The sequence below is a fragment of the Macaca mulatta genome, chromosome 2 (assembly GCF_049350105.2).
Source record: "Macaca mulatta isolate MMU2019108-1 chromosome 2, T2T-MMU8v2.0, whole genome shotgun sequence".
In the NCBI taxonomy this organism is placed as follows: Eukaryota; Metazoa; Chordata; class Mammalia; order Primates; family Cercopithecidae; genus Macaca; species Macaca mulatta.
This window is the reverse complement of record NC_133407.1, coordinates 102572391-102582839: the sequence shown is the minus strand read 5'-3', so window position 1 is coordinate 102582839 and position 10449 is coordinate 102572391. Positions and strand designations below refer to the sequence as shown.

General features: G+C 48.3%; 1 protein-coding gene across 2 annotated transcripts in view; it reads left to right on the top strand.

Annotated features, from left to right (window-relative positions):
• The first annotated feature begins 1230 nt into the window (after positions 1–1230).
• The window catches only part of LOC106995931 (SH3 domain and tetratricopeptide repeat-containing protein 1), a 56276-nt gene continuing 47057 nt past the window's right edge, over positions 1231–10449 (top strand). For both annotated transcript variants that reach the window (XM_077994205.1, XM_077994206.1), the window contains exon 1: positions 1231–1415. The gene's annotated coding sequence lies outside the window, so the exon portion shown is untranslated. The remainder of the gene's footprint in view (positions 1416–10449) is intronic.

The following is a 10449-nucleotide window of genomic DNA, read 5'->3' as shown; positions in this document are numbered from 1 at the left end:
GGGCAGAGAAGGGGGTGGGTCCCCGGGACCCACCGAGGAGCAGCTATGGAAGTACAGGGAAACCAAGTGTGTGGGGGCACATGAAGCAGGAAGCTCAAATAAGATGAGGAAAGACGTTTTTAAAGACGATCAGGGCTGGGGACAGTGGTTCATGCCTGTAATCCCAACACTTTGGGAGGCTGAGACGAGAGGGTAGCTTGAGGCCAGGAGTTTGAGACCAGCCTGAGCAACATAGGGAGACCCCATTTCTATAAATAAATAAATACCATTGGAACTTGGCATTTCAGGCGGGGAACAGCAAACACATGAAAGCTTTGAGGCAGGAAAGGGAAGTGATTAGCGCTCGCTCCTGGTTCCTTTATCAGACCTTAAAGAGATGCAGAGACATTTCAGGTACTCCTTGGCCAAGCTCCTTCAGGGAAGCCCTAAGTTCGCTTCTACTTCCCATCTATTAATTTTTTTTTTTTCTTTGGAGACAGAGTCTCATTCTGTCGCCCAGGCAGGAGCGCATGCAGTGGCACCATCTCAGTTCACTACAACCTCCACCTCCCGGGTTCAAACGATTCTCCTGCCTCAGCCTTCCCAGTAGCTGGAACCACAGGTACGCGCCACCACGATCGGCTAAGTTTTTGTATTTTTAGCAGAGATTGGGTTTCATCTTGTTGGCCAGGCTGGTTTCGAACTCCTGGCCTCAAGTGATCCACCTGCCTGGGCCCCACAAAGTGCTGGGATTACAGGTGCTGAGCCACCGCGCCCGGCCCTACTTCACTCCTAACGCCCACCATACGTGCTTCCAAATGTTTGCTGAATGACAAGGTGAACGAGTGAATGGGACTACGTGACTTCGGGCAGCAGGCCATCCTATTCCTTGGACCTCAGTTTCCCTTTTTGTAAAGCAAGCCTGTCTCTCGCTCTCTGCCCTAAAAGCCTGAGTTCTGGGCTTGAGATGAGCGCGTCCTGTAGAGCAGACTCCAGGTGGACGTTGAGCTGGGTCTTCTAGGAGGCCAGGATCCGGCCAGCTCTTGCGTCCGGTCCTCCCCTAGGACCCCGCACGCCCAGTCCCAGCGCCGCCCCGCCCAACCTCCCTTTGTTCCCCCCAGGCCCCGCCCTCTCCGCGCAGCTCGCTCCCCATTGGTCGGGGGGCGGGCCCTGGGCGACCGGCACCGCTGGGGGCGGGGCGGCGGGCGGGACGGTGTGCACCTGCGCGGTGTGTTTCCCGGCCGGGGCCCCGCGCCAGGTGCAGCTCCTTGATCCGAGCCGGATCCTGAGCGGGGAACACGGGCTGAAGCGGCGGCGGCGGCCCCGCCCCGGGGCTCCATTGTTGAGGCTGCGGCGGCTCTGTCGGCTGCTCAGCTGCGCTCCAGTCGGCCCAGGCGCCGCGGCGAGGAGCTAGCGCTGCGAGGCGGCGGCTTGAGGTGAGACGGCGGGACGGGCGACGGGGTCTCCGGACCGGGCGGGGGTCTCTGCCCCGGGCGTGGCGGCTCCAAGCTGGGCTCCGCAGGGTCCGAGGTCGGGATCCGGGGTCCTTGCGCCTGGGCTTTGTCTCGGGCTCGGGTGGCACCGGGGGCTTCGCGCCTGCTGCGATACCGGGTGGGCCCGCGCGGGGGTCCTGGTCGCCCTGCGGGTGGGGGCCGGTCCCTACTGCTCCTCGGCTCCCCGCGTCTGTCGCGGAGGGGGCTGCATGGACCCGGGCGCTGGCTTCTGCCCGGTCCCCCGCGGCGTGGCTGGTCCCCGCGTACGGCAGAGGGGGCCCTGCGAGGTCCCACTCGTGGGGCGGGGCCGGGTCACCGCGAGTGGGAGACTCCGCCGCCCTCCCTGCCCTCCCTGGCAGCGAGACTGCTTCGCCAGACTCACCGAGGGGACTGCGCGAACCTTCGGACGAGGGAGTCCGTGACTCAGGGTGGGGGCTCTTTCCCGGCCCCGCATGACGGCTTCCTGAGTGTTTTGTCACCTATATAGGTGGCTGCGTGGACCCGCGCGCGTGGGTCCTGGCCGCCCTGCTAGTGGGGCTGCGCGCCGCTCCGTGGCTCGTCTGGGTCGACCCCGCCTGGGACGCGCGTGTAGTGGGGGTCCGTGCGCGGGGGGCGCGGTTGGTGGGGGCGCACTGCCCCCGCCCCATGGTTTATCCTCTCACTTGCCTGGCGGGAGGAAGCGAGAGGCGCGGGCCCAGAGCTGTCGCGCAGCGGCCACACAGACCGCACTGACCTCTGCCCTGGCTGGCGGGTCCCGGGGGGCGAGGGGCTGTCACCGCGCGTCCCACCGCCGCGCTTCCTGCTCTGGCCCCGGGCTAGGCTCTGATTGGAGGGAGCAGGGCCCTTCTGCCCCGCGCTTCTTGATTTCTTCCGTTAGTAATGGTAAGGAAAAAAAATCTGGAAAGCCAGATTGAACTTTGTAGCTCTCAGCGCTTGGAGAGTGGAAGAAACTCTCCCAAGAATTTGGCGGGCTGGAAAATGCGTTTCAAGCAGGAGCATCCACACCCACGGAATGAGGCCAAGGCAGTTACAGTTAGAGGTCAGATTTATGAGGGGAGAGCCAGGGTGAGGTCCGTGGGTGGGGAGACCTGATGCTGCCCCTCAGACGTGTATTTCTCAGACACCAAAGAAAGTGGAATCACTCCTTAGTGAATGCTTTCATCAAACTTTTGAAAAACCTGTAATGTCCCAGGAAGGAAAATCGAACTGGACAGTTTTCCCCTTTTAAGAGTGTTAAACGTCCCGGAGACAAACAGCAGAAGGCTCAAGGAGTCCAAATACTCAACCTGAAGTTCTTTCTGAACAAAAGATGGTGTATAAGTAACAGGCATAGGAGACAAAACTGAACTAATGACCGCAGCTGTGGCTCCTAGCCCTGTAGCATGTCATGCAGGCCCTTTTGCCTTCTCTGCCCTCCGCTGTCCCAGACCCCAAGGCTACCGCGCACCTCCAGTCATCAGCTCCTGCCGACCCATTGCTATGAACTCTGTTTCTGTGGCTCCCTTCTCTCTGAAGTTTTGCTTGTTCTCCTGAAGTCCTGGTCTTTAAGAGCTTATGATCTGCAGGGACAGATTGGCTTTGGGTAGTACAAGTTAACTGTAGCACAGCTTGAAAAATGCTCTGATAGAGGTGCGCAGGCAGTTTGTGCATGCTGGTAAATGCGAGGTCCTTTTTCAATACCATGAATCCAACTATTCATGCTCTTTTAAATCTGCAATTCTTTGACTCTCCAGAGGGTTTTTAGATTAATTTTTTTTCTATTACTTCCTAGTGTTTGTTGCATAGTTCAGAGTACTTGATTAAAACTTACCAGGTCGGCCGGGTGCGGTGGCTCACGCCTGTAATCCGAGGACTTTGGGAGGTCTAGGCAGGCGGATCACTTGAGGTCAGGAGTTCGAGACCAACCTGGCCAACATGGTGAAACCCTGTCTCTACTAAAAATACAAAAATTAGTTGGGCGTGGTGGTGGGCGCCTGTAATCGCAGCTCCTCAGGAGGCTGAGGCAGGAGAATAGCTTGAACCCAGGAGGCGGAGGTTGCAGTGAGTGAAATGGCTCCACTGCACTCCAGCCTGGGCCATAGAGTGAGACTTCCTCTCAAAACAAAAACAAAAACAATGTACTGGGTCTACCTCCGGCTCTGGAATTCTCCTGGAAGGCCTTCTCTTCTGGGCTTCATTTTTCTCACTTTTGAGGATCATAAACTACATAATTTCCAAGAATTTTTGCCCCACACCTTTAATTCTTTCAAGCAAATATAGCAGAGAAAAATTCTCTTCCCCGCAATGGTGTAAATAATGGAGGCCTTTGAAAATGCGGATTCTAAAGTGGAAGTTCTTTTTCTTCTTCCCCTTTGTTTCCTTTTAAACGAGTTTAGTTACATGAGTATATACTTTATCTCAGAGTTGAGGACAAGTATCTATGATGAAAGCTTAAGCAGCTTTTTGGCAATATCTTGCATATTCTTCACAATTGTGTTTTATGTGTAGCATCTTCCCTATATCCAGTTGGTTTGTTTTTTTTCTCATTAATGGAGTTGTTGAGCTCAGACCTTTTCAGGAGCAGTTTGTTGATCTTTTAAGTGTCATGTGAAATACGTTCCAATTTAACTTTTTTTTTTTTTGGTGAGTAAAATGGGAGTAAATGGAAATTTGAGAGTGCCTTGAGTAGATGTACTTGGCTTTGTGTAATGGTTTGAAGCATAGTTTAAAATTACCACTTGTGGCCGGGTGTGGTAGCTCACACCTGTAATCCCAACACTTTGGGAGGGCAAGGCAGGCAGATCACGAGGTTAGAAGATGGAGACCATCCTGGCTAACACGGTGAAACCCCGTCTCCACTAAAATAACAAAAAATTAGCTGAATGTGGTGGCACACACCTGTAGTCTCAGCTACTCGGGAGGCTGAGGCAGGAGAATCACTTGAACCCGGGAGGTGGAGCTTGCAGTGAGCCGAGGTTGCACCACTGCACTCCAGCCTGGGTGACAGAGTGAGACTCCATCTCAAAAAAAAAAAAAAAAAAAAAAAAAAAAAAAAAAAAAAAACCACTTATAAAAAATTGCATCACATGTTGAATGACCTATAAAGGAGTTACAATTCTAAGGAATATGGTAATTAATTCTTTAAAATAGTCAGGCCGGGTGCTGTGGTTTATACCTGTAATGCCAGCGCTTTAGGAGGCTAAGGTGCGAGGATCACTTGAGCCCAAGATTAGAAGCTGCAGTGAGCTGTAATCATACCACTGCACTCCTGTCTGTGTGACGGAGTGAAACCCTTTGTCTAAAAGATAAAAAGGTAAATAAATAATTTAAAAATAAAATACTAAGCTCCTTTCCAATTTATCTGTTTGGTAAGGTGGGAATTTGATGTGCTTGAGTTTCTTAAAACCATGTGTCTTTGTAGAAAGGAGACACAATTTTCTCTGCTATTCCTAGGTATTTGGATGATTATAGGGATTAAAAATAGCCATTTGGTCAAGTCTTGAGCTACTGAATTACAATTATTGCTTCACTCAGTAGGATTTTGCCTTTATTTTGATTTGCATTCTTATCTTAGTTTAGGAAAAGATCTTTGCTATATGCCCCATGCACTTTGTTCTTTTGGGGAATCTGATCTTAGGAGAGGGCTTCAAAACACGACCAGATTTTCTTTATGGTTTTCTAGATTTTATTAATGTCTTAATAAAACTTAACTAGTTAATGCTGCTTCTGTGTCAAAGTATTTTTCATTTAGAGTAGGCTTGATTTTTATATGCATTAAATGAAAGGAAGTCTCTCACGGAAGGGGACACAAGGGTATGGAGAAGACAGAGGGTGTGTGTGTGTATATATATATATATATATATATTTTTTTTTTTTTTTTTTTGGAGACGGAGTTTTGCTCTGTTGCCCAGGCTGGAGTGCAGTGGCAGGATCTCGGCTCACTGTAAGCTCCGCCACCTGGGTTCACTCCATTCTCCTACCGCAGCCTGCCACCATGCCCGGCTAATTTTTTGTATTTTTAGTAGAAACAGGATTTCACTGTGCTAGGCAGGATGGTCTCCAACTCCTGACTTCGTGATCTGCCCGCCTCGGCCTTCCAGAGTGCTGGGGATTACAGGTGTGAGCCACTGCGCCTGGCCGACAGAGGATGTATTTTTGAGCTCTACATTTCAGAGTTCTTTTCTCTAGCCCTGGCCTGGGTCCCAAACAGGGAACTTAATTCACTCTATCACTGAAGTATACTCTTGCTTTGATGCCATTGGTATGTTGTCCTAGAGATTTGCTGTGGCTGCTAGGAGTGTTTCAGAGTTAAGAACTGATGCAACCTCTCTTTTGTCAGTTTGAGTCTATAAACCATCTTGTTTCCTTTAGCGTTATCTCCCTGGAACTGGAAGGTCAGAGATGAAGTTTTCTTAGATTATAAGTCTCAGTCTTTGCTATCTACCTTCGTCTGTCTCCCATGTCACCTGCTGTTTTTTTTTCCCCCTGTTTTTCATTTTAATGTTTTTATTGGATAGGTGTCTATTATTGCAGCCTACTTCAAAACATCTTTGGATATTGACAGGATATAAGTATGAATAATATGTAAAAGATAACTTATTCTAGTTCTTTTGAGCAGAGGATTTGGTTTCGATATGTGGCCCTATTAAAGCTTTTGTTAAGTCCAAGTACTTTCTGAACTTCAGTTCCCTTACCTGTAAAATGGAGTTAGTTGTTAGTAATACCTGTTCTGCCTAACTCAGGAGATTGTTTTGAGGATCAAACGAAATTATGAATGTAATGGAATTTTGTAAATTTTAAATGAAATATTGTATTACCTAAGATTTTTTTTTTTAAACGACGTATTAAGAATGGAATGAATCTGGGTTTTCCTTTGAAATCCCAAATGTTTAATGTACAGAGAAGTTTTAATGTGTCTGTTGGGGAGCTTCATTAGGATTGTTTTCTATCTTTAATTGGCCAGTATTGTTTTATATGTTAGCATTTTTGGGGAACATCAAAATTTGTGTTTCAGTTATCATTAATATTTTACAAAGTTATTGAATGTGCATGATTTAGCCTTTAACAATCTCTTCAATTATTTACATTCCCATGTAAAAAATGCAGTAATGAACGTCCATGTACATAACATTCCCATGGTTCAATGAAGCATAATTTCTTGACATCTCAGTTTCTAAGTGCCCTGTGTTGAGGTTGGGAAAGCTAAAGGGCAGTCAGAGGTCAAGGTCAGCAAAGCGTCACCTTTGACGTTTGAAATCCAGCAGCAGGTATCACAGTGAACCCCATTCCAGCATCCAGGAAGTTTCTCTGCCCTGCCTCTCCTCCAGCCACCTCAGAATCTGTGTCTGCGGTGTTGGTCCTGCTTTCCTGTCTCTCCTCTGCCTTTTCTTTCTCTTCACCAACTTCTACCGAGTGCCTCTGATGTCTCAGACAGTGGCAGTAGGAGTACAAAGGCTAATAAACCCGGCCCTGGTCCTCAAAGAATTTATGTTTTCTGTGCAGATATTAAGTGACACTGCCATATATAGTGTTGACAAACATTGATACAGATTTCCTGTGAAGTGCAGAAGCACCATCCTAGAAGCAGAGATGCAGAGGCAACACTGGTGACTCACATGGAGAGCTGGAGTTCTTGGTCTAGTGGGATAAACTGACCTGGACATCATTTCAGTGCAGCGGAGTGAGTGCTGGGATGGGCTCCCTTGGGGCATCTGGGGCTGGGTTTGTCTGGTGTTTAGTCTCCTGCCTGGTACTTAGAGTTTATCAGTAAGATGAGCGTTGGGAGGCTTCTAAGTGAAAAGAAAGGCAATCACTTACCTGAAACCTAAAATTTGTAGGTATTCTGGGCCATTTATAATTCACTGAATCTGTTTTGTCAGAACAAGTCTATCATTTATTGTTTTGGATGGAGTGTGGCCAGCCCTGCCTTGCGATGTAAGGAAATCAGGAAACGCTTGTCAGGTGTCAACACTGTGCCAGACACTCTTCTAGGGGTTTCCACGTGAATCACTGTATTCATTTCTGTTGCTGCTTTACCACATTTCCACAAATTTAGTGACTTAAAACAATTGAAATTGTATCATCTCACAGTTCTGTGGGGCAGAAGGCTGACGTGGATGTGACTGGGCAAAAATCACCATGTGGGCTGGGCTGCATTCCTCACTGGAGAATTGTTTCCAAGTGCTTTTGGCCAAATATAGTTCCCTGTGGTTGCAGGACTGAGGTGTCTGTTCCCTTGCTCTCCATCTGTTGGGAGCTGCCCTCAGCTCCTGAGGCCTCTATCTGGTCTTTGCACGTAATCCCATCAGCTCAAGACTAGGTAGGCCAGGGACCTGGTCAGGCTCTCCAGTTCCCCTGTGTGCATTTCTCTTCTTGCACTCGGAGAAAGTTCTATTCCCTATTTTAAAATATTTTTTTGAGATGGAATCTCGCACTGTTGCCCAGGCTGGAGTGCAGTAGCGTGATCTCAGCTCACTGCAACCTCTACCTCCTGAGTTCAAGTGATTCTCCTGCTTCAGCCTCCTGAGTAGCTGGGACTACAGTTGCCCGCGACGACACCCGACTAATTTTTGTATTTTTAGTAGAGATGGGTTTCACCATTTTAGCCAGGATGGTCTCCATCTCTTGATCTCGTGATCCGCCTGCCTTAGCCTTCCAAAGTGTGGAGATTACAGGTGTGAGCCACTGCGCCTGGCCAGTTCTATGCTCTTAGAGGCTCATGGGATTAGATTGGACCTCCCTGGATAGCCCAGGATACTCTTCCTAAGGCCTGTGGCAAAGCCCTTTTGCTGCACGACATAGTCACAGGTCTCGGGGGCTGGAATCTCCCACCACAGTTACTGATCCACTTACTACAGCAGCCTGGGAGGTGCTTTTTGTTGCCTCTGGTTAACAGATATCTTTTGTTTGTTTGTTTGTTTTGCAAATTGGCAGGAACATGAAGATCCTTTTTTTTTTTTTGAGACGGAGTCTCATTCTCTTGCCCGGGCTGAAGTGCAGTGGTGCAGTCTTGGCTCACCACAACTTCCACCTCCCAGGTTCAAGCAGTTCTCCTGCCTCAGCCTCCTGAGTAGCTGGAACCACAGGCATGTACCACCAAGCCTGGCTAATTTTTGTATTTTTAGTACAGACGGGGTTTCAGTATGTTGGCCAGGCTGGTCACAAACTCCTGACCTCGTGATCCGCCCGCCTTGGCCTCCCAAAGTGCTGGGATTACAGGCGTGAGCGACCACACCCAGCCATGAAGATCCTTCTTAAATGAAAAAACCGTTCCTCTGACGTGATGTGAGGTTGTTGGTGAGACTGATAGCAGTGGAGACAGGTCCATCAGAAATGAAGCTAAACTTTGTTTTCTGGAGTATTTTGATGGCCTGCCCTGATCATGTAAGTTTTGCTAAGAAGTCATTAGAGTAATTCCTCTACTGGAAGAAACACCATATGGGGAATTTGGGACCTTCCCTTTTCAAGTTTTACACAAAGGACTCTTCATGGGCGAAAAGTACATGATTCCAGGTCCATTTCTAGAATGGAAACAGCTGCATCAACCCAACAGCGATTCACATTCCTGAGTTTGAGAGAATCTGATTGTTTCAAGGCTGAAGCCAAAAGCCCAATAAACAATGTTTGTACCTTTATTCGTAGTTAGGAATTAGGTGCATCCTGTGGTCAAGCAAACAACTGATGGTGGTCACCAAGTAGTTTAAAACCAAGTAGGACCTCATTTTATCATGTGGGTGTTTTTGATTTTCTTAACTAAGTTTTTATTTTCCTGTGCAATAAATTACAAACTCTGACTTGAAATGCATTTCCTTTAATAAACCAGAATCTAGGGCCGGGCGCGGTGGCTCACGCCTGTAATCCCAGACTTTGGGAGACCAAGGAGGGTGGATCACGAGGTCAGGAGATTGAGACCATCCTGGCTATGGTGAAACCCTGCCTCTACTAAAAATACAAAAAATTAGCCAGGCATGGTGGCGGGCACCTGTAGTCCCAGGTACTCGGGAGGCTGAGGCAGGAGAATGGCGTGAACCTGGGACGCAGACCTTGCAGTGAGCGGAGATCACGCCACTGCACTCCAGCCTGAATGACAAAGCAAGACTGTCTCAAAAAAAAAAAAAAAAAAAAAAAAGAAAAGAAAAAAAAAAAAGAAACCAGAATGTATAATCCTAAGGTTTTTAACCTTGCTTTCAGGACTTTGTGAAGTCCCCAAAATCCTGTGCAACAATTTTGTGTATCTGCATCCATGTGTGTTTATGGGGAGATGATTTATAGTTCTCCATACTTTTTCAAAGTGGTTGGATTCCAAAAAATTTTAGAATACACCACTTTGGCCTAGTGTAGTGGCTCACACCTGTAATCCCAGAACTTAGGGAGGCTGAGGCAGTAGGATCCACTGAGGTCAGCAATTTAAGACCAGCAACATAGCGAGACCTCCACCTCTACCAAAAAAAAAAAAAAGAGAGAAAGAATGCTGGGCATGGTGGTGCACACCTGTGGTTCTAGCTGCTCGAGAGGTTGATCACCTGATCCCAATAATTTGAGGCTGTAGTAAGTTAGAATTATACCACCGCACTCCAGCCCGGGCAACAGAGCAAGACCCTCTCTCAAACAAAAACAAAAACAAAAAACCATATCTCTTAATATACTATTGTTGTTGGTCAAGTATCAGATTTTGTTTAAAAACTAAATACTCTTTTTTTTTTTTTGAGATGGAGTCTCGCTCTGTCGCCCAGGCTGGAGTGCAGTGGCATAGTCTCAGCTCACTGCAAGCTCCGCCTCCTGGGTTCACACCATTCTCCTGCCTCAACCTCCTGAGTAGCTGGGACTACAGGCGCCTGCCACCACGCCTGGCTAGTATTTTGTATTTTTAGTAGAGACGGGGTTTCACCGTGTTAGCCAGGATGGTCTCGATCTCCTGACCTCGTGATCCGCCCACCTTGGCTTCCCAAAGTGCTGGGATTACAGGTAAATACTCATTTTTAGCAAAGTTGTACAGGCC